Genomic DNA, 25,889 nt, shown 5'->3' with positions numbered 1-25,889 from the left:
CAACCATGATCACTAGATGTGCCTTTTGGGGGTTAGACCCAGATGCGAATTTACTTTTTGCGGTTTCCATGGAAACATGACTTAGGCTGTGACTATGAGGATGTCATCTTGTCCGGAGCAGATCTCCCAAACTATACATGCTAGCCTCGTCAAACTTGGTACACATATCAAGCATGATCCCTAGATGTGTCTTTTGGGGGGATTAGACCAAGATATGAATTTTATTTTTTTGACTTAGGCTGTGACTATGAGGATGTCATCTTGTTGCATTTCCATGACAACAAGTTAGGCTTCAACTGAATTTGGTGGTAGTGCTCCTCTCTGTAGCAGATTTTAGAAACCTTTCAATACTCTCCTTCCACTTTGCTGTATACACTCCAAAACATTTGACATAATCATATCTAGTAGACATATTTATAAAGAGTATTTTGCCGTTGCGGGGGATATTGATGACTTTGTCTTCTTTTTTATTCAGAGTTAACTTATGATATTTGTATGTATGCTAGTTTGTCACACAAATCGTTCATGCCTAGAGGCCCCTTTAAAAAGTATATATATTTAATGAGAAATGTGGGCGCCAAACACATTATCTTCTATGGCCCATATAATGTTGTTAAGATTAACGTGTCGACTCTGATGTTGACGGTTAGACGAATATATATATATTAATCTGTCTCTGAAATTTTGATGTGAATACGGTGAATAAAAGATGGCTGGCCTTACACGCATCATTGCCTAAATAAAACTTCAACATTACCAAGGTACACTCTAAACCTAAAGTGTTCTAGTTCTGAACACTATGAGAACACCCTTCCTGTTACAGATTTAGAACGCAGTCGGAGTGTTCTGATTTAGACACTATGTGTTCTGTAGTCAGAAAACTAGTGTTCCACTTACAGAACGCTCGTGTTCTATTTTTCAGAACACTCTTTGTTTGTTCTGTATTTGTTCAATTTAAACCGCCGGACGCCTCGGACGCTGTAACAGATTTAGAACACTCGTGTTCTCAAACTTCCGCCAGCCTAACATGAACGAATAAAAACAACAACAATATGAATTAATTCAAAACTTTATTAACACCTATTTTGAATGATAAAGCGTGTTATTGTTATATTATCGTGGAGACTTGTACTGTTTCAAACTTAAAATCGGCATAGTTTTCCCTAAGCGCCAGTTAAACCAAAATTTAAACGAACTTTTTAATGAATATAACATATTTACACATGTATGTATGCAGTGTATGGTTTTCATATGTTATGAATGTAAGTTGTGTGTACTGCGTATGTAAAGCTCTATGTGTTGTGTATGGTTTTCATAAAAACAACAACAATATATGTAATTAATTTGTGTAACTTTTCATATAATGAATGTATTTGTGTATGATAAAAGCTCTATGTGTTGTGTATGCGTTATGAATGTAAGTTGTACTGCGTATGTAAAGCTCTGTGTGTTGTGTATGGTTTTCATATGTTATGAATGTAAGTTGTGTGTACTGTACTGCGTATGTAAAGCTCTAATGTGTTGTGCATAGTTTTCCCTAAGTTGTGTGTACTGTTATCTAACCAAAAAGTTAAAAGTACTGCGTATGTAAAGCTCTATGTGTTGTGTATGTTTACACATGTTATGAATGTATCATATGTAATGAATGTAATGTGTAAGTTTTCATATAAAGTCTATGTGAATGTATATGTTATGAATGTAAGTTGTGCGTACTGTACTGCGTATGTAAAGCTCTATGTGTTGTGTATGGTTTTCATATGTTATGAATGTAAGTTGTGTGTACTGCGTATGTAAAGCTCTATGTGTTGTGTATGGTTTTCATATGTTATGAATGTAAGTTGTGTGTACTGCGTATGTAAAGCTCTATGTGTTGTGTATACGTGCTCTGTGCTGAGTTTATGATGCGTTATTTTGTGAATGTCTGTTTCCTACTTTATATTTGTCATCTCTGCAACATTTTTCTATTCTTAACAAAGAAATATATGGCATCCAACCGTGTCAAGGTTAATGTTTGAAATAGAGATTTCAAAACCTGTCACTTAAAACCTCAGCAGATACCTAGGTCATTCTATACTTTAGCAAATAAAGTTATGAAATATGTGTGTAAATGTGCAAAGAACTCTAGAATATACTTTTAGTAAATTTCAATTGTCACTGGGAATATCCTGTTGACCTGTGGCGCCAAACGATTTTTGGTATCGTTGGGGAAGAGACAACTGCGCATGCTTATCATGACGTAGCTTTGTTAAAATATCAGTTGTTCTAATCAGGACACGCGCCGTCCGAATAGCTTCAGATCAACTTTATAGAACAGATACCGTCCTAATGTATTCATTTAATCAAATGTAAAGGAACAGTATGCGTTATTTATCAATTCTAAACCAATATATAACCAGATTTTACCCAGTTGTTAAGAACATTTTGAGGAATAATTTTCCTCTTGCAAAATACATGCATTTTTATTCTCCCATGGGAAGAAAAGGCTAAAGTTAGTTAAAATACAGAAATTATTAACAAGTTCTTTAAAACCTTTTTTAATGTTCGCTTGCGTAATGTTCAACAATGTCTGAAAATATCGTAACAGGTTAAAGATTATGTTAAAAGTATTTTATTCGTTTGATTTACAAAGTCTTCTAATAACACATTGTGTTCTGAAATTAGAACACCTATACCTCACAGGCTTTGAACACATGTGTTCTTAAACAGAACACGCCCGTTCTAAATAAGGCCCATGCGTTCCAATTCAGAACATGCACGGACGCGGGACTCACTGTTCTGCTTGAACACTTGTGGTTTAGAGTGTAATGAATACATATATACTCAATATTTTAAGTTAATTAGTTTCATATGGATAAATATTGTTTTGAAACTACTGTCTGTTTCTTTCACTATAAAATATGTAGCACCTCTTTGTGCATATGAAAATGGATATGAAACTGAATTAAAGACTGCCGTAACCCTACAATCGCCCCTCCCCAGTATCAAATGGTAGGCCTATAGGACCTACAAACTGGCTCGACGGATCTCTGACAATTCAGACAAACGATTGTATGTGCTATATCTTTGCCAAGGGCGGACTACCTCCGTGGTCAAGTGAATAGTACATCTGCCAGGAGTGGTCAGTGGTTCGATCTCAAGGCCACATCATACCAAGAGTCGTAAAAAGATATTTTAAAATTGTTTATGTTATATTTTCATATTTTTCATGTTTACAAACTTCCAGTTCGGTTTGTCATTTACAACGGTATAAACACACCCACTTTGACATATGTGAGGTGTATAAAATACTGGGACCTTTACAATCTATGGTCAATGAGGCAAAGATACATAGATCAACTTTTCAAGGTAGTATGTAATGATGACCAGACTTTAACAAAAAATATCGTTTTCACCAGAAACTAAATAAATATATTTTGTAATGTCGTAGTACTGCTTGATTTGATACTTGAAATTCGGAATGTTTAGTTTTTGACTGTTTTTGAATATAATGTCTTTAACAAGAAAGACAAGGGCGTTAATAGGATTGTTATGTCTTCCTTTCATTCCGAGCATTATCTTTGAAATTGTGAAATGAATGTAAATTTGAGCTGTTTCTAATCATTTTTCTAAACTTTCCCAAATTTTGAATACCGGACCACGATACCAAAACAGGTGTTGTAAAGTTTCTAATTCTTTATCACAAAAACGGCAAAGGTTGATTCTGATATCTTTATCCTGAATAAGAAGCAGTTCGTAGGAAGACTATTATGAATAACCATATATTGCAGCCATTTTTAGTCAGTACTACGAGTGCTATCGAGCGTTTTACACTTATTAAGAAAGATTGAGTACGACAGAAGCACATCCTTGCAAAAAACGTTAGTCATATCTGGAATGACTTGATTTCTAATATAGTTACTATTAGAAAGCCAAAGTATATTTATATAATTCAATCTGTTTGTGAAAATATACTCCAGTTCTTTTCTCCATTTTGTAGTCTAGCTATATCCGCCGTAGTTTTTGAGATGCTATAATTTCTTTTATATTTGGTTCTTTTATACCTCCATGCTCAGGTTTAAGAAGTTAATAAGAACTAAGACATCTCGTTTAACGAGACGTCAAAAGATGGTACTACTTGTTACCCTGCCTGATCCTCGACATAATAAGGGAATAAGTCAAGCCTGGGAAACAGTATACTGTGGGGAGTTCATGTTAAACTGGGGTACGGTATTTCAGTGTGCTGTTACTACATTGGTCCAGATAAATATAAGCAGAAACGCACGCACGCATTTCTAAGGCATTGTACGACGTAGTGTGTCTTAGTTGACACGGGGAACCAACAATATATAACCAGAATTATGAAACTAGAATATGATCTTGTTAACGTCATTATCCTACTTTACTTAATAATGCGTTATTTCATAACAGACGCTTGGATATCACTTTCAAAATATCATCGACACAAAACTCATTTCGTCGGAACAAATGCATTAAGGTTACGTAACGGGAAATCTCACATGTACCGGTGCATGTGTTTGTTTGTTTGTTTGAACATATTTTATTCAGTGTTGAAATGGATTGGGCACAAGTTATGTAACTTATTACCGCCCGCTGCCATCAGAAACATGAACAATAATGAACAATAATGAGTGGACGTAATGGATGGACATAATAATATTGAGACATATTATTGATTAATTGAAGCGCTTACTTCGTACAATGTATTTATGCACATGTCTAAAGATATTTTCATTGATTGTATTTGGCAGAGCAGGGTTGCCGTAAAGAATGGTATCAATGTCTGACTGAACTTTTGATAGTTCAAAGTCTTTCTTCAGATCAAAACGGCAACTGACAAATTTTGGACATTTTAAGAAGAAATGGTTAGCATCTTCCACCGGAGCACCACAATTGCAAGCTCTACTCTCTGATAGATTAACACGAAACAGATCTGCTTGTAATGAACTACACGAATGTCTTAACTTCGTGTGTAGTATATTTGTCTTTCTTTCACCAAATAGAAAATATTTTGGAACCTTATCATTATTTCAAGATAACTTTGATTTAAACGATGATAATGAATTTGTACATTTTGTTGTAGAGGAGAGAGGTGCATGTGTATCAGCATTGAGCACTCCTGTAGTGACACCAGAGGTGGTTGTATACCTCGAATCTCCGTACACCTTGTGTATCATAGTATGGTTGTATACCTCGAATCTCCGTACACCTTGTGACCTCGAATCTCCGTTGTATTGTATACCTCGAATCTCCGTACACCTTGTGACAGTGTGGTTGTATACCTCGAATCTCCGTACACCTTGTGTGGTTGTATACCTCGAATCTCCGTACACCTTGTGTGGTTGTACACCTCGAATCTCCGTACACCTTGTGTGGTTGTATACCTCGAATCTCCGTACACCTTGTGTGGTTGTATACCTCGAATCTCCGTACACTTTGTGTATGATAGTATGGTTGTATACCTCGAATCTCCGTACACCTTGTGTGGTTGTATACCTCGAATCTCCGTACACCTTGTGACAGTGTGGTTGTATACCTCGAATCTCCGTACACCTTGTGTGGTTGTATACCTCGAATCTCCGTACACCTTGTGACCGTGTGGTTGTATACCTCGAATCTCCGTACACCTTGTGACAGTGTGGTTGTGACAGTTGTATACCTCGAATCTCCGTACACCTTGTGTGGTTGTATACCTCGAATCTCCGTACACCTTGTGACAGTGTGGTTGTATACCTCGAATCTCCGTACACCTTGTGACAGTGTGGTTGTATACCTCGAATCTCCGTACACCTTGTGTGGTTGTATACCTCGAATCTCCGTACACCTTGTGTGGTTGTATACCTCGAATCTCCGTACACCTTGTGTGGTTGTATACCTCGAATCTCCGTACACCTTGTGACAGTGTGGTTGTATACCTCGAATCTCCGTACACCTTGTGACAGTGTGGTTGTATACCTCGAATCTCCGTACACCTTGTGTGGTTGTATACCTCGAATCTCCGTACACCTTGTGTGGTTGTATACCTCGAATCTCCGTACACCTTGTGTGGTTGTATACCTCGAATCTCCGTACACCTTGTGACAGTGTGGTTGTATACCTCGAATCTCCGTACACCTTGTGGGGTTGTATACCTCGAATCTCCGTACACCTTGTGTGGTTGTATACCTCGAATCTCCGTACACCTTGTGTATGACAGAGTGGCCAGAATATTTATCGGCCACTTGGTGCTATAGGTCATCTGGTCCCGAACAGTGGATACAGCACAATGCTGGGTATGACTCCCAGGAGTCGAGTCGTTACTGTGTATGAAATTGAATTACATGTATGTTTGTACATGATGGCTAAAGTCATGTCTAAAATATGATTGAGTATTTGTTGCGTGGCAGAGTATTGATACTGGGTACGTACTGAGAACAGCCTCAGTACGGAGGACTCGCCATCATATGACTGAAATGTTTTTATATTTGCACATAACACACTTATTGTTATCCGTTGTTTTCATCATTATTCGGGTAAATATTAAGATTAGCACTGGTTGTGTATCAAGTGTTATTTAATGCAGGTATTTATTGTTGTTGTTTTTGTGTCCACTCGTCCGTGTGATAATCCGTGACACGTACATATAAATAACAATCAATGGTTGACAACGATCATACAGCTGACTTGGGTCCGTCACGTGGTTTATATAAGTTATTTACAGTGTTTTAAGAAATATATCCTTTTTAGCTTTTTGTAGCCTGATAAGGTAGTTCTTCGTCTTTGGCTCATATTAATATTATTATTATTATTAAAATACCGCCGTGAAATATATCTATTATGGATATGTTTTTCCACACTGAAAGGCCATGCTTAAAGGTCACATGCAACCAAAAACTCAAACATAATTAAAAAACAATTATCACTTATTCATGACATATAATATACATTGCTGGTTATGAAAAAACATATAAACAAAATTATAAGCGTACAATCGCAAATCAAAAGTGCAATATTGTGTACTTGGGTTTACTTCCCAAGAAACGAAGCAGCCGGGATACCGAACCCAGTCAGAGCTGGTGGGTGTGCAGTCAAGTGTAACGGCTGGTTCATTTGCAGATGCCCTCACGGCTCATTGTGTGTGTATATATATAGATGTTGGGTTTTGTAAATACATGCTCATTTTTTGTGTATAACATTTTGCAATCAACAGACATCATAACATGTCATGTGTACAAGTATCACACCTGCCTGTCTGTGTAATTACATAATGTGACAGAGACCGAACTCTGGCCATAAATCAATGCATTTTGTTTATGGTGTATAGCCTGATTGGTGTTAAGTTCAAATTGCATGTGGTCAGTGATCGCAGTTGTGTATTGAATATGGTCATTAGCAGACAGGCAGGCAGACACATAGGTGCCAATAAAACAGACATTGAGTTTTGTCTGTGACAACGACATATCTATATCACAGTTAGAAATTCGGTCAACGCTAAATAATGACATTGCTTTTAAGTATCGAACTGAGAAAGTGACTCGGTAAGAAGAACGTGTGGTGAAATAGACAAATGAAATTATATAAACAGTTAATCTACTGTCATAACATATAAAAAGCTCGCGCCTGTGAAATATCAACAAAACATTAGAAAAATAGCTCACACAAAAGCCTTCACCGAGTATTCACCGGACAACCCGCTTCCAAGCTGCGCGAACCTATTTCACTGCGCCCGTGCTATGAGCGCAGCCCAGCTGTTGAAACCACTTGAATTCCCCCAAGCGCTGGGGGAAAATTAGTGAATCGTTTGAACTCCGATTTCGCGCGTTTTTTTTCATCGCGTTATTTTTCAACTTTATAAGTTGAATTTCCATTTTGGATGATTTGTTTCGGTAAATCCATACCGAAAGGTATCAGAATCTGCAGAGTTGTATTTTACGTTGCATGTGACCTTTAACAGTTCATATTCTCATAAATATGGAATGATATGTCAACTTAAGGGTATCAGTTGTTGACATAATAAAAAAAAATATATTTTTAGTGAGTGTGATGTACATAAAACAGCAGATCCATATATTCACCTCTTAGATTGCCGAACGTTGGACAAACTAACAGAAAATATTAAACAACTCACATCTTCAATCACATTACTCACAAATTCTCGATTCTTCAACTATGTTTCTTTAGATGTTCAATCACAAGACTGTGAAAGCTACATCTAAATTCTGCTAAGGATGGTATACATCTTTTGACATCAGACAATTTCTATTCTGGTATCTGTCATCAAACGTTTGTCATAATTACATTTTCCATAACTTAAAATGCACAAATACCATTTTTGTAGATATCCTTAAGTCTTTGGCGCACAGGAAAAATGAATCTGGTTTTATGGTACACGTCATACGTTCCGTGCCCTATTATGATCTCCACGTTATCCAACAATACCATCATATTACAACATTTGTTTTAAAAGCGCAAATACACATTTTCATCGACCCACTTAGGCGCTGGTTCCATTGTAATACAGCGTCAGAGAAACGTACCTCGCGATAGTGGCGTAAAACAATACTCAGCCACCCTCTCACTCAATTTGAGTGGAATGAGTCAACAGAAGTTACTAAATTTGTGGCAGCCATGTTTCACAAGGTCTGCAACTGGCATCCCTCAGATGTCTCAGCCAGTAGGTCAACTCAAAGCAGCCGCTCCTAGCTGACCATATAGGTAGTATACTAGTCTGTCTCACAGTCCCAGAACCACATTATTTTCCCTACTGCCTAGCCCTCTCTGCAGTGATAAAGCCCTTGTTTGTTTCTATCAAAATTATATATTCTCTCCCAAAAAAAGAAACGCATCATGAAAATAGTAATTTCATGTAGCAATGAATTAAAACGTGACTCATTTTACAAAAGGTTTTGCTCTGTCCTATGGTGTTTATGTTTTGAAACATCACAACAAAACGCACCATCCGTAAAATACCCGTATTTAACAGCATGATTTTCAATTTCGGCGTGTAGTGTCACAGAATACACAATTCACATGCAATGCACTTGACTTGAAAGTTGGGAATCAAATAGTCTCAATGATGGGTATAGAGGTTGATCGCTGTCTGTCGATTATTCACTGTATTTGGAATATTGTTGACGAACGCAAAATGCCACGTCTAAGTGAAGCCAACCGTCATATCGCCATTGGTTTGCTTGAAGCTGGCCAGTCTCAACGTGCAGTTGCCCGACGCATGAATGTTCACCAAAGCACCATTTCACGGCTCTGGGAGAGATATCGCCGGCAGAATGCGGTAGCAGATGCCCCTCGTAGTGGGCGACCTCGAGCGACCACTGCGGCGGAGGATCGCTACATCCGGGTACATCACCTGCGTCATCGAACAGCTACGGCGACCAGTACCGCTCGACAAATATCCGGATTGAGGAGGCTTTCTGCACAGACCGTCAGGAACAGGTTGAGAGAAGCTGGTTTACGTGCCAGAAGACCGTATCTTGGCCCTGTGCTTCGACAACAACATCGTCGACATCGAGTTCAATGGTGCACCAACGTTCAGGCCTGGAACCTACCGAATTGGCGTAGAATCTGGTTCAGTGATGAATCACGATTTCTATTGGAACGACGCGATGGAAGAATGTGGGTGTACAGACGTCGACGTGAATGTTTCGCCGACGCTTGCGTTCCCCAGGTGGACAGATTCGGCCGGGGCAGTGTTATGATGTGGGGAAAGATCACTTCCGTAGGAGAAGTGATTTGGTGATGATCCAGAGCAACCTGACCGGTCAACGGTACTGTGACGAAATCCAACGCCCACACCTCCTTCCAATCATTGATCGCCAGAGGGAGTTGTTTCAACAGGACAATGCCAGGCCCCACACAGCACGTCACACTAGAGACTTCCTCCAGAACCACAACATCAATGTGCTCCCTGTCCTCAAGATCACCGGACTTAAACCCGATCGAACATCTGTGGGATGCCCTGGACAGACGGGTGCGACGCCGTAACCCTCAGCCCCAGACACTTCAGCAACTCGCACAGGCACTACAGGCAGAGTGGGCTGCGATTGGGCAACACGAGATTCTGAGACTTAATCGTTCGATACCGAGGCGATGCTGTGCAGTTCTGGATGCCCACGGCGGTCACACGAGGTATTGACTTCAGCGCCACCACACGTCTCCATGTGGCACTCAAACTGACTTTCCTCGAGTTGGTGCCAAAGACGGATCAGTCTGCATTCCCAGTGTGGAATTTCACTATATTTCATTAACTCATAAAGCCTACAAGATGTTTCAAAATAAACATAAAAATACAGTTGAAATTCCTATATGCGTTTCTTTTTGGGGAGAGTATATATTCAGAGACTAAGCATTAGTCTAGTAATATACTTATATACCAAGATTTCTTCGGCCACATCTACGAAAAGATATAGATCTTACAAAAGATATCTTACATAGTATACACTTGGGCGCGAAACCTGAACTGATGTTAATAAATAGTCTTTGATTAAACTTGCACCATAGGCGTCATTGTATTTCAGAAATAAAGTTCGGTCTACTCCCCATGTAAAAATGTATAGTTTCGCCCTAAATTATTTAAATGAAATACATTAAGCACGGAGAAGTTTTTGCTCTTGAGGTACGTTCGTTAAAGTAGATAAGTTACATGGATAAACATTCCTTAACACAATGGATAAGGTGCATACGTTAACATAATAGATAACATTTATGCATGTTAAAACAAAAGATAAAGTGCATTCTTTAATATGATTGCTAAGTTTCACAATGTATTTATGTATTCATTAACAAAATAGATTTAATTTATGTGAACGCAATAACATTATTTAATGGACTGATACACATGTTAACGTAACAGATGGCATGTATGCATGGGTTTTAAGGACGACTTCATCAGTTTGGTACAGAGGTGTCAGGCTTGGGATGACATTAGGCTTGTTTTCAGGGTCACACAAAACTGATTTGAGCTGATGCATATGTGGTTGCTAAAGCTATATGGGCAAACACCCCAAAAAAACACACTTCGTGTCTGATCCACTGTGATGCTTGATTTGATATTTTCTTATGCTGCATTTAACATGAATGTTATCGGTGTGAAAAACTGGCTTGTTTGATTAAAAATAACCGTGTTCAGTAGAGATAAATAGAACAGAAACATAATCCATCCTCAGATTATTCTGTTGCGACGAAGAAATTGTATTGGAGACATTATCTGCTAATGTATGTTCGTCCCAAATGTAGGGATGGATAGATTTTCATGACATTTAGTAGTTTGTGAAGTGGACGATGCGAGTGCGTTAGTACTTGCAAAGGAGAGGACAGTAGGATCGACGTCACTTGTTCCACAGGGCAATGTTGGACAAACTCTGGGAACTGGTTAAATAATTGTCGAAACGGTAAGACTAAATAATACGTCGGTAGTGGGCATCATGTGAAACAAGCACATTATTTATCTTGCTGATGGATTCCCGCGTGTAAATAATGTATCGAAAAACTCACTAAACTCGAAAAGGTTATTGATATAGGCCATGAATTATTATTAGGAAGCAGTGAATTGATAACTTCGTGTAAAAGTTACTGAATTCCTTGGACCAGGTTTCCCGTCTCAGCCAGCACGCTGGAATTTGTCACAGTCCCTGTCGCTGACAGCTTTCATACACTTGAAAGAAGTAGGGGACATTCGGGAGGTGTAAGATGTATGACAATGATAAACGAATTGTGAACACATTTCAAACGACAGTCAAGTAAGACACTAGAGAGGAAATTTCTATCAGTTATAATTCAGCCACGATTGGTCAAACATTCATTCACTTGACAAGGCATGCTAATGAGTCTCCCTTTATCAATTTGAGGGAGTCTGTCCTTCTCCATGCTCACTTGCAGCGCCTGGCCAAGTTCAACCAACGTGGTCGGCGGCCTGTGACGTTGACGTACACGTCCACTTGTCATGCCCCAGACGTGTTGAGTCGAGGAACGGTCTGGGCTCATTGCTGGCCATGACATTCCATGGACGTTGTGCTGCTGGATGTGATGATGATTCGTGCACGGTGAGCTCGGGCTTTGTCCTCCCGAAAGACAAAACGCCAGCTCTCACGGCATGCAGATGAGACAACGAAAGATGTCAGTATTTTGTACCGATAGTATTGCCACACAGTACAGAGTAGGGTGCCATTGGCCTGACGTTCATTTCGAAGTCACCAGACGCCTATCAAGAGGTGCAAAAATGATTCGGGACTCATCTGAAAACATGGCACGTGACCAGCCAATATGGCGATTTGTAACGGGCGGCACAAGTCGTGGCCTCGAGCATGGAGCTGAGATGCATGTCGACCATTTCTAAACGTCTGACAAGTAACAAGTGCCCCAACAGCCAAATGAATGTTTACAGCAGCACGACTTGCCGTCAGAGCTCGATTTCGTAGAGCCTGGTTTCGGATCAATACACCCGGAGCTCCAGCCGCTGTCCTCGGCCTGTAGATATACAAAAAGTGAATATACATGGGCGGATCCAGGAATTTTGAAAGGAGGGGGTTCAGGGGGTTCGAACCTGAACTCTCCATTGGCTCCGCTAACGCAAAAAAAAATCTTCAATGTGATCTTAAGTCATTTTCAAAGGGAAGGAAGGAAGGAAGGAGGGGGGGGGACTCAACCCCGCCTCTGGATCCGCCACTGAATATATAATTAATTGCAACATACAAGATTTCTGACAGGAGCAATCCTAAAATATACACTGAAACTTATATTGGTAATATATTTCACGAATTGAATTTTAATTGATCGTCATTAGGACACTGTTCCAATTATGTTCTTAGCAAAACAATAAGTATATTTCAGTGCTGAATTTGTAGGGCGAATATATGATGGGTTGTATTTGTTGGACTAACATACGATATTTTGCTTTGGTAGGGCCTATATATGATCGTTTATATAGGGGAGGCATATATATGATCGTATATATAGGGGAGGCCTACATATGATCGTTTATATAGGGAGGCGAATACATTATTGTGTTGATAGGGTTAGTGTATGACTGTATTGGTAGGGCCTATATATGATCGTTTATATAGGGAGGCGAATATTTGATCGTTTATATAGGGAAGCGAATATATGAACGTTTATATAGGGAGGCGAATATATTATTGTGTTGATGGGGTTAATGTAGGACTGTATTGGTAGGGCCTATATATGATCGTTTTTATAGGGAGGCGAATATATTATTGTGTTGATGGGGTTAATGTAGGACTGTATTGGTGGGGCCTATATATGATCGTTTATATAGGGAGGCGAATATATGATCGTTTATATAGGGAGGCGAATATATTATTGTGTTGATGGGGTTAATGTAGGACTGTATTGATAGGGCCTATATATGATCGTTTATATAGGGAGGCGAATATATGATCGTTTATATAGGGAGGCGAATATATTATTGTGTTGATGGGGTTAATGTAGGACTGTATTGGTAGGGCCTATATATGATCGTTTATATAGGGATGCGAATATATGATCGTTTATATAGGGAGGCGAATATATGATCGTTTATATAGTTGGGCAGATTTATTATTGTGTTGATGGGGTTAATGTAGGACTGTATTGGTAGGGCCTATATATGATCGTTTATATAGGGAGGCGAATATATTATTGTGTTGATGGGGTTAATGTAGGACTGTATTGGTAGGGCCTATATATGATCGTTTATATAGGGAGGCGAATATATTATTGTGTTGATGGGGTTAATGTAGGACTGTATTGGTGGGGCCTATATATGATCGTTTATATAGGGAGGCGAATATATGATCGTTTAAATAGGGAGGCGAATATATTATTGTGTTGATGGGGTTAATGTAGGACTGTATTGGTAGGGCCTATATATGATCGTTTATATAGGGAGGCGAATATATGATCGTTTATATAGGGATGCGAATATATTATTGTGTTGATGGGGTTAATGTAGGACTGTATTGGTAGGGCCTATATATGATCGTTTATATAGGGAGGCGAATATATGATCGTTTATATAGGGAGGCGAATATATTATTGTGTTGATGGGGTTAATGAAGGACTGTATTGGTAGGGCCTATATATGATCGTTTATATAGGGAGGCGAATATATTATTGTGTTGATGGGGTTAATGTAGGACTGTATTGATAGGGCCTATATATGATCGTTTATATAGGGATGCGAATATATTATTGTGTTGATGGGGTTAATGTAGGACTGTATTGGTAGGGCCTATATCGGATCGTTTATATAGGGAGGCGAATATATTATTGTGTTGATGGGGTTAATGTAGGACTGTATTGGTAGGGCCTATATATGATCGTTTATATAGGGAGGCGAATATATTATTGTGTTGATGGGGTTAATGTAGGACTGTATTGGTAGGGCCTATATATGATCGTTTATATAGGGAGGCGAATATGTGATCGTTTATATAGGGAGGCGAATATATTATTGTGTTGATGGGGTTAATGTAGGACTGTATTGGTAGGGCCTATATATGATCGTTTATATAGGGAGGCGAATATATGATCGTTTATATAGGGAGGCGAATATATATTGTGTTGATGGGGTTAATGTAGGACTGTATTGGTAGGGCCTATATATGATCGTTTATATAAGGAGGCGAATATATGATCGTTTATATAGGGAGGCGAATATATTATTGTGTTGATGGGGTTAATGTAGGACTGTATTGGTAGGACCTATATATGATCGTTTATATAGGGAGGCGAATATATGATCGTTTATATAGGGATGCGAATATATTATTGTGTTGATGGGGTTAATGTAGGACTGTATTGGTAGGGCCTATATCTGATCGTTTATATAGGGAGGCGAATATATTATTGTGTTGATGGGGCTAATGTAGGACTGTATTGGTAGGACCTATATATGATCGTTTATATAGGGAGGCGAATATATGATCGTTTATATAGGTAGGCGAATATATTATTGTGTTGATGAGGTTAATGTAGGACTGTATTGGTAGGGCCTATATATGATCGTTTATATAGGGAGGCGAATATATGATCGTTTATATAGGGATGCGAATATATTATTGTGTTGATGGGGTTAATGTAGGACTGTATTGATAGGGCCTATATATGATCGTTTATATAGGGAGGCGAATATATGATCGTTTATATAGGGATGCGAATATATTATTGTGTTGATGGGGTTAATGTAGGACTGTATTGGTAGGGCCTATATATGATCGTTTGTACAAGGAGGCGAATATATTATTGTTTGATGGGGTTAATGTAGGACTGTACTGGTAGGGCCTATATATGATCGTTTATATAGGGAGGCGAATATATTATTGTGTTGATGGGGTTAATATGGGGCTGTATTGGTAGGGCCTATATATGATCGTTTATATAGGGATGCGAATATATTATTGTGTTGATGGGGTTAATGTAGGACTGTATTGGAAGGGCCTATATATGATCGTTTATATAGGGAGGCGAATATCCGATCGTTTATATAGGGAGGCGAATATATTATTGTGTTGATTGGGTTACTGTAGGACTGTATTGGTAGGGCCTATATATGATCGTTTTATAGGGATGCGAATATATTATTGTGTTGATTGGGTTACTGTAGGACTGTATTGGTAGGGCCTATATATGATCGTTTATATAGGGATGCGAATATATTATTGTGTTGATGGGGTTAATGTAGGACTGTATTGGTAGGGCCTATATATGATCGTTTATATAGGGATGCAAATTTATTATTGTGTTGATGGGGTTAATCTAGGACTGTCAGGGTGGGGCCTATATATGATCGTTTATATAGGGAGGCCAATATATTATTGTGTTGATGGGGTTGTTGTAGGACTGTATTGGTAGGGCCTATAAATGATCGTTTATATAGGGAGGCGGATATATGATCGTTTATATAGGGAGGCGAATATATTATTGTGCTGATGGGGTTAATGTAGGACTGTATGGGTGGGGCCTATATATGATCGTTTATATAGGGAGGCGAATATATTATTGTGTTGATGGGGTTAATGTAGGACTGTATTGGTAGGGCCTCTATATGATCGTTTATATAGGGAGGCGAATATATTATTGTGTTGATGGGGTTAATGTAGGACTGTATGGGTGGGGTAAATATATGACTATTGGTGTGGTAAATATATGACTGTATTGGTGGGGTACATATATATGACTGTATTGGTGGGGTACATATATGACTATATTGGTGGGGTACACATATGACTATTGGTGGGGTAAATATATGACTGTATTGGTGGGGTAAATATATGACTGTATTGGTGGGGTAAATATATGACTGTATTGGTGGGGTAAATATATGACTGTATTAGTGGGATACATATATGACTGTATTTGTGGGGTAAATATATGACTATTGGTGGGGAAAATATATGACTATATTGGTGGGGTACATATATGACTGTATTGGTGGGGTAAATATATGACTATTGGTGGGGTAAATATATGACTATTGGTGGGGTAGATATATGACTGTATTGGTGGGGTAAATATATGACTGTATTGGTGGGGTAAATATATGACTGTATTGGTTGGGTAAATATATGACTGTATTGGTGGGGTACATATATGACTGTATGGGTGGGGTAAATATATGACTGTATTGGTGGGGTCAATATATGACAGTATTGGTGGGGTCAATATATGACAGTATTAGTGGGGTCAATATATGACTACTTGCGGGGTAAATGTATGACTGTATTGGTGGGGTAAATGTATGACTGTATTAGTGGGATAAATATATGACTGTATTGGTGGGGTAAATGTATGACTATTGGTGGGGTAAATATATGACTGTATTAGTGGGGTAAATATATGACTATTGGTGGGGTAAATATATGACTGTATTAGTGGGGTAAATATATGACTATATTGGTGGGGTAAATATATGACTATTGGTGGGGTAAATATATGACTGTATTGGTGGGGTAAATATATGACTGTATTGGTGGGGTAAATATATGACTGTATTCGTGGGGTAAATATATGACTGTTGGTGGGGTAAATATATGACTGTATTGGTGGGGTACATATATGACTGTATTGGTGGGGTAAATATATGACAGTATTAGTGGGGTCAATATATGACTACTTGCGGGGTAAATGTATGACTGTATTGGTGGGGTAAATGTATGACTGTATTAGTGGGGTCAATATATGACTACTTGCGGGGTAAATGTATGTCTATTGGTGGGGTAAATGTATGACTGTATTAGTGGAATAAATATATGACTGTATTGGTGGGGTAAATATATGACTATTGGTGGGGTAAATATATGACTGTATTAGTGGGGTAAAAATATGACTGTATGGTGGGGTAAATATATGACTATTGGTGGGGTAAATATATGACTATTGGTGTGGTAAATATATGACTTTTGGGGGTAAATATATGACTATTGGTGGGGTAAATATATGATTGTATTGGTGGTGTAAATATATGATTGTATTGGTGGGGTAAATATATGAACATTTGTGTTGGCAGTGCTGGTATACGATCGTTTGAACTGGGAACGTGAAGATATAACCATTTGTATTGGTAGGTCGAATATATGATTGAATTGATTCGGTGGAATATATGGTGGCTTGTATTGGTTGGGGGAGTATATGATCGTTTGCATTGGTATGATGCATATATGAACGTTTGAAGTGGTGGGGCATAACAATGATCGTTTGTATTTGATAATGCGTGGTTTGAACATCTGATGAAAGTTACTATCTGGTCTGTGGTATCATGTTACAGTACAACTGCAGCGTGTTTGTAGATGGTAAATTGACTCAGTTCGTTGTTTTGTTCGCAATTTTCAAAATGGCGCTGGTACCTTCTCCCGGGTATATTCAATAAGTACTGCGACATTTGATCAGACCTTCGCCGTTAATTATTCATTTGCTGCTGCTAAAGGTTGAAATTAATGCCACTCTTCTGACATTTTCTCTGAAGATTTAGACACAGAGATCTACATCCAGTATACATGCATCATATTTTGACCCGGCGTGCCAAGCCGCCAGCAGCACAGTAGGCGTGGTCTTGTATCGGTTTTGGACCGTCGTTGTTGGTTGGGTTGGATCGATGTGAAGATACTTCAAACTTTGGTGTAGATCTGTTTGTCTGGCCGTTAACGGTCGTTATCAGTTCACAGAAATAACCTTAATTGTTAGAGCTGATATCTTAGTAGGAATGATTGAATAGAAAAATATGAAGTCATTTGGATAAGACAGACATTAAAAATTAGACCAACATCACCACAGCACAAACGTCATGAGGTATTTTTGTGATTTTAGTAGCAGTAGTTGCAGCAGCAGTAGTAGTAGTAGTAGTAGCAGTAGTAGTAGTAGTAGAAGTAGTGGAGATGATATAACGACTGCACTGGACGTACGGTGTTAGTTGCGGAGATGGGGAAATAGAAGCCACCCTGGACGTTGAGGGTATTGGTTAATTTCAGAACCTTCAAATTGATGACCAATGTCACCTGTATAACGATGGAAAAAGCACCAGAAACCGGGCCACTATCAGAAGAGTATGGCCTGTGGTTTAGAGGCATGTTAGTGTGCATTCCCAAACCCTTCACTAATCCGAGGCACTGATGTAACACACGTGTAACCATAGCAACAACAGTTGCAATTTAACCACGGAAGTCCGTGTGAGTGTCGACCTTGACACCACAACCAAATCCTGCCACATACAATCCAAGTTCAACCACAACACTTATGATGAAGTATTCTTGAAAATCATACGGAAGAGAACCAACGGCATATCCGCAAAACCTTTAAGTCATATGTAACGAGAATATATTCTTCAGTGTGTTGGAATGATTTCGTCATCGGTTTTTATCTTAATAAAGTTGAACATCGTTACCCTGGCAACGAAAGACATGTTTACGTTATGGAGAGATGCTGGTGCGTGTTTGGCGCAGGTTTTTACTGAAAAGTCTCAGGGTATATGGAAAGTGCCATGGCTTTCTGTTTGAAATTACCCCCGCCTCCTGGCTTTGTGGATTGTATATTTAACCCCTTTGACACTGGTCGTTCAACAACTCGCTCCCTCAATACAGTCCTCTGATACACAGTTGATAACTCCCGGCTGACCTTGGGACGTTTTATAGCATTTCATGACGTTGAAATCAGATCTACCCACTTTCCCTGTACACTTGGCATTCTTTTGTTCTCAAGTACAAAAGATATAAGAAAAGTTTTATTCAGTTGGTGTTATACATACATGGCACGAGCTGATCTAGCAAGACTCGGACAAATTCACACAACTGAAAATTAATTTGCACTGTAGCCAAAATTTTATTCTCAAATCTCACACACATTTGTGCCTGCGTCGTAAGCTATAGAAATTGTGCTGAAAGGGAAAGTTTGAGAACAAAAGCGTTTGCGTGGTTAGAACTATTAAACATTAAAGTGATTGTTATCATGCGACACTATAAATAAGTAAAGAAGCAGAAAGGCCGACGGGTCAAATTCCGCTTGAGGTGGGGTTGGGAACTGAAACCGACAAGTGAATGTCACGTGACATCGATCTAACCAATCAGTGTACATGGACGTGGATTTCGCTGATCGGCGGTTGTGCATGATTACAATCGTTTTCTGCAATAATTTGCATAAAGTTTCACTCTGCTTCCACCAGTTTCAGACTAGCTTTACGACATCGAGAAAACAGGCGACGGGAGAAGTCATCCCCCATCCGACGTGTACCAGGCCGGTTTCTGGGACGGGGCAGATGACGAGTCCGGGGGTGACTGTCCAGCCTCTATCACACTAACCGTAAGTATATGTACAATCACTTCGAATCTTTTGTGAGTTTTGCGAAATTTTAATTTTCCAAATTGGAATTAACATGTGTAAAACTTGGGGGTCAGAATTATGTAGACCAATGTTAATTATAGAAGTTATATATGAAATTATACCAAACTGTATCAACGTATAAATTCATACCATACATCTTCTTCCCCCTCCCCGTTCTGTTTGGAGTGATTGAAGTTATTTTAGGTTAATTTTCCTTCAGTTGCGATTTAATATTTGGAGGAAATCATTGTTCAATTAGTAATCAGCGTTCTGTAGTCGTTTAAGAAACGATTTTCTTATAACCATTCACTGAATTACTTATTCAGTTACGTGTCAGAGTGTTAGTGGAACCTATTCCAAGTTTCTCGCTGTCTACAGTCCATGTGTCTTTGATGAACATAGAGATTTTTCTGGGTTGCATTTTCTTTTTATTCTTGAGAACAACGTTTCAGGGCTTGTTCTGGCCCCATCATCAGGTAAAACTCAATTTACTTTGACGGTTTAGTGAAATCAGCTTGAAGTTAGTCAATACTGATATTCCCTATTTCTCAACATTCATACAAGCTGCAGCTGTTAACAAAAACCATTCTTGTTTGGAAATACAGTAATGGTAGAGAGCTATTGAAGCTTCAAGCATACATGTACTTATCTAGTAAGGTTCAAAGTTTCATTTAGTCATAGTGTTAATCTCTCTTCCAACAGTTATTGACTTGATTTGTGTCTATTCAATGTACACCTAGTTAGGGTTTAGTAAAACCAGTTATTGACTTTATTTAATTTTAAGTCTATTCAATGTATTTAGGGTTTAGTAAAACAAAAATAACCAGTGACACATTTGTTCTGACACAGAGTCGGTGTTTAGAAGACGTGGGGTAGGATGGCGACTTTTAAGATCGTGTCCGGTTGTCGCGTCATGTAATCTGTTTCCTTTAGATTTTGACAATTAGCATACCGAGAACCATCGCTTGATAACTTGGAAAACCAGTCTCGCAAAGGAGGCCAAAATATATGATGATATCTATTATTTGAAATCATGTATGAAAATATTTGCGACATAAATGCATGTTGAAAATAAATTCTTCAAAATTATGAGTTTGTAAAAATATTGTGTATAATTATTCATGGTGAAAGTGCAGAAATGGAAATTAGATGAAAATGATCTCTATCATGTACGTGCGTGTTTCCGTGAATTGTCCGGGGTGCACGAGAACATCTTATACATAAAACTTGTTTCGCTATGCGTAAAGAATATCAAAGGTTTTGCGAAAGGTTTACCTATTACCCCTATTTGAAAACACACATATGTCCCAATGTCCTGATCACAAATGGAATAGTTTATGGTTGAAATATTTGAAGTAAAACCACCCAGTCAGTATATCTATTTTATACATTTTATTTTTAATAAGACTTTGAGCATTGTCTTACAAAATGTACATAATGAATTCATGGCCGTGTGATTTATACTAAGGTACTACTGTAAATACTACTGCCACACACATTTCAAACGATTGCTAGTTGATCTTTTAAGGAATTCGTCTACAAATGACTAGTGTCAGGCACATATACAGGAGAGTACAATGTATTTTTGGTATTGTCATGTGACGCTGTGATAACCGGAGCACCAACACAGCTCCAAATAATGTCTTTGGCACTCTCGATGAAAACTCGTAATATTTCCAATACGTTTCCTTATGTTTTCGTACTCGATATAAAGGTGTGTGCCATCACGCACATGACATCTTTTGTATCTGAATCAAACTGTACGTAAATACATTAAGAATATGTGTGTATAAGTTCTTGTAACATGCAACAAATTATATCAAGGTGTTTGGACAGTGACATAACATCTTCTTATTAAGTATGAGCAATAAATTGACCCCAGAAATCACAGTAAGTTTTCCGATTATACTATGTCAATGTGCATACATGTTCATGATGTCACGAGTTACTATTCCCATAATATTAACATGCCACTGAACGCCAATGTGAAAGTTGTGAAGGCCTCTGTAAGTTGTGAAGGCCTCTGTGAAAGTTGTGAAGGCCCGTGTGAAAGTTGTGAAGAATGCAATGAGCCACCAATTGCTCCAGACCAAACGCTATTCTCAATGTCCCGTCTGTAGGACTGTAATAGTTGTTACAGGAAACTGTAAATGGCGTAGCGAGGTTGTTACGGGTAACTTGAGTGTTGTGAACGCTGGCGTGAACAGCCCCGGACAAAGGGGTACCCCCATTAGGCTGACTAATAACTGCCGAGAGTGTTAATGTCAACCAGGCACCTGATATGACGTCTTCCACGTCTAAATCTCCATAATGCGACATTATTAGAAGTAGGGAGCTTTCAGCCACTTTCCTTAAAGATTTGGGACAAAATCCATCAAAATACCGCACATCTGCATGTACATGTACATTAAAAACCCGTAATCTGCTTTGTATGTAGCCGCAAAAATGATTCGTTATTTTCTCTCAAAAGATAACTGAATGTCTTAGATGGTCTTTATTTCACATATTTCGATAGAAAACTGTTGTACATACACAGTTCTCGGCAAGTATTATTAATATTATTCTATGTTCATGGGTGTGCTCTGTACCGGATTGTATGTGGAGACAATAGGCCGTTCCTCATTCCTTTCTTACGCGCCACAAACCAGACAGGGATGCAACGTACCCTGAAGTAGCTATAAGCCGGAATAACGGCAGTAAGTACAGTCAAACACTATTGTGTCGAACTTGCCGTCTCAAAGCACAGACTATGTGCCTTCTGTAGTCATCATATGCGTTTGTGCCGAACCTGAGATAACTCGAAGTATTTAGGATTTTTCTTAAAGTTCGACATAACGGTGTTTGACTGTAAATCCCCAACAACTCTGTTGTTTTACTGGTCTGTAGGAACACAAACTTGCTGGGATTGGAGTTCTGGGGTTGACTGACCGTATGCATCGTTGTTAGATAATGAGGTTTGCGGAGAACCTAAAGACACCTCAACGTAGTGTGAACGTTAGCCTATTGCTAAATCCTTCTGGCGTCGTATATGTCCTAATAATCTTCGGTCAATCTGGCAACTGTAATCGTTTAACCGTTAACATTTCAATGATTATTGATGTCTCCAACTCACACGTTAATGATAAAGCTACACTCGCCTTCATCAAGAAACGTCTCAGTCAGTTTTGGTTGTTTAGTAGAAAAGAATTAGAATATTTAAATCAAGTCATCTGGGCAAAATATGTGTTGGTATGACCAGGACTGTTGTGCACACAACGATGCTGTATCAGCATAGCGTTCTCTGCATAAAATATGCCGATCGGTACCTCAGTCGGAACAAACCGACCACAAGTATAGTTCTGGCTCCAAGAACTAGCCTAACTCGACCCATGTGAATCCAGTTGAACTATCGCTTGTCAGATTATAGAATTTTTGCGATGTGCCTTCTCGAGTTGCCATTAAATATGCAGATCTGCCCATTTCTTCCCAGAGAACATCTCTTGGCTGCTTCTGACATTTGGCTTTTCGATATAATAGGCATTTGTGACATATGTACTTACGCATATCTCCTTTCAAACTGGCCTGATAACATTTCTTGTCGATAATGGACTATCGACTATCTCTTTTAAAATGCACCCAATGCGGTAGGTTTTAAAGAATTTATCGATATTTTTGTAAACTGTAAGTAATGGTTGTGTGATTAGGTTCAAGGGTTTGTCAAGGGTTCTGTCTTACCCCAACAGAATTAAATTAAAGAAATTAAATTAATTAAAGAATTTCAATTTCAGTCCTGTGAGGCTTGACTCTGGTAAAATGGTAGAAATTAGCTGTGTATATCAACATATACCACAATAAATTTCTGCAGGGATATTGTTTAAAGCGAAGTAAAACCCCAAGCTCTCACTTACACGTTAGTCTGCCACCTCCACGAGTGACTGAGCTTTGAGTTTGCATTGTATTTTAACATCAGTATTCACCAGGCAAAGAGACAGCCTATCACGATTTCATTCGTCACCGGTACATCGTCGGCAAGCATTGCAAGATGCGATACCCGATACACTTAATTTTACATCGATTCAAAAATAGCCTGATATCAGTTGTCCTTGTTGATCTCGCGTCGATATAAAAAAAACCACGCTCCCTATTAGATAACAGGCGATCAGAGCCGTGGATAATTAAGTCTTTGCCGAGTTTCACATCATGAAGTTCATAACACAGCCGTAGATAGTTAAGTCTTTACCGAGTTTCACATCATGACGTTCATAACACAGCCGTAGATAGTTAAGTCTTCACCGAGTTTCACATCATGAAGTTCATAACACAGCCGTAGATAGTTAAGTCTTTACCGAGTTTCACATCATGACGTTCATAACACAGCCGTAGATAGTTAAGTCTTTACCGAGTTTTACATCATGAAGTTCATAACACAGCCGTGGATACTTAAGTCTTTACCGAGTTTCACATCATGACGTTCATAACACAGCCGTGGATACTTAAGTCTTTACCGAGTTTCACATCATGACGTTCATAACACAGTCGTGGATAGTTGAATCTTTACCGAGTTTCACATCATGAAGTTCATAACACAGCCGTAGATAGTTAAGTCTTTGCCGAGTTTCACATCATGAAGTTCATAACACAGCCGTGGATAGTTAAGTCTTTACCGAGTTACACATCATGAAGTTCATAACACAGCCGTGGATAGATACCGAGTTAAGTCTTTACCGAGTTTCACATCATAAAGTTCATAACACAGCCGTAGATAGTTAAGTCTTTACCGAGTTTCACACCATGACGTTCATAACACAGCCGTGGATAGTTAAGTCCTTACCGAGTTTCACATCATAAAGTTCATAACACAGCCGTAGATAGTTAAGTCTTTACCGAGTTTCACATCATGAAGTTCATAACACAGCCGTAGATAGTTAAGTCTTTACCGAGTTTCACACCATGACGTTCATAACACAGCCGTGGATAGTTAAGTCCTTACCGAGTTTCACATCATAAAGTTCATAACACAGCCGTAGATAGTTAAGTCTTTACCGAGTTTCACATCATGAAGTTCATAACACAGCCGTAGATAGTTAAGTCTTTACCGAGTTTCACATCATAAAGTTCATAACACAGCCGTAGATAGTTAAGTCTTTACCGAGTTTCACATCATGAAGTTCATAACACAGCCGTAGATAGTTAAGTCTTTACCGAGTTTCACATCATAAATTTCATAACACAGCCGTAGATAGTTAAGTCTTTACCGAGTTTCACATCATAAATTTCATAACACAGCCGTAGATAGTTAAGTCTTTACCGAGTTTCACATCATAAAGTTCATAACACAGCCGTAGATAGTTAAGTCTTTACCGAGTTTCACATCATGAAGTTCATAACACAGCCGTAGATAGTTAAGTCTTTACCGAGTTTCACATCATGAAGTTCATAACACAGCCGTAGATAGTTAAGTCTTTACCGAGTTTCACATCATAAAGTTCATAACACAGCCGTGGATAGTTAAGTCTTTACCGAGTTTCACATCATGAAGTTCATAACACAGCCGTAGATAGTTAAGTCTTTACCGAGTTTCACATCATGAAGTTCATAACACAGCCGTAGATAGTTAAGTCTTTACCGAGTTTCACACCATGACGTTCATAACACAGCCGTAGATAGTTAAGTCTTTACCGAGTTTCACATCATAAAGTTCATAACACAGCCGTAGATAGTTAAGTCTTTACCGAGTTTCACATCATGAAGTTCATAACACAGCCGTAGATAGTTAAGTCTTTACCGAGTTTCACATCATGAAGTTCATAACACAGCCGTAGATAGTTAAGTCTTTACCGAGTTTCACATCATGAAGTTCATAACACAGCCGTAGATAGTTAAGTCTTTACCGAGTTTCACACCATGACGTTCATAACACAGCCGTGGATACTAAAGCTTTTACCGAATTTTACTTCATGAAGTTCTCCGATAGTTTATTTGACAATCCACCTAGCAAGTCCTAGTCTCCTGTATAGAAATGATGCCAGGAACGTGTGTAGGGAGGGGACGGTATGTGTGATCTGTTCACACATGTACACCAGTAGTGCAGCAGTCATGTTGCCCGTCAAAAC

At 38.7% G+C, this 25,889-nt stretch overlaps 1 long non-coding RNA gene across 1 annotated transcript in view; it reads left to right on the top strand.

Moving 5' to 3' along the window:
* LOC124288895 overlaps positions 1 to 25,889 on the top strand; it is a 65,712-nt gene that overhangs the window by 27,229 nt on the left and 12,594 nt on the right. The window contains exon 2 of the long non-coding RNA XR_006901541.1: positions 19,640 to 19,776. This is a non-coding gene — a long non-coding RNA (uncharacterized LOC124288895). The remainder of the gene's footprint in view (positions 1 to 19,639; positions 19,777 to 25,889) is intronic.

The sequence above is a fragment of the Haliotis rubra genome, unplaced genomic scaffold (genome assembly GCF_003918875.1).
Source record: "Haliotis rubra isolate DU_JTF1 unplaced genomic scaffold, ASM391887v1 Scf428, whole genome shotgun sequence".
In the NCBI taxonomy this organism is placed as follows: Eukaryota; Metazoa; Mollusca; class Gastropoda; order Lepetellida; family Haliotidae; genus Haliotis; species Haliotis rubra.
This window is presented reverse-complemented; position numbering and strand designations above follow the sequence as displayed.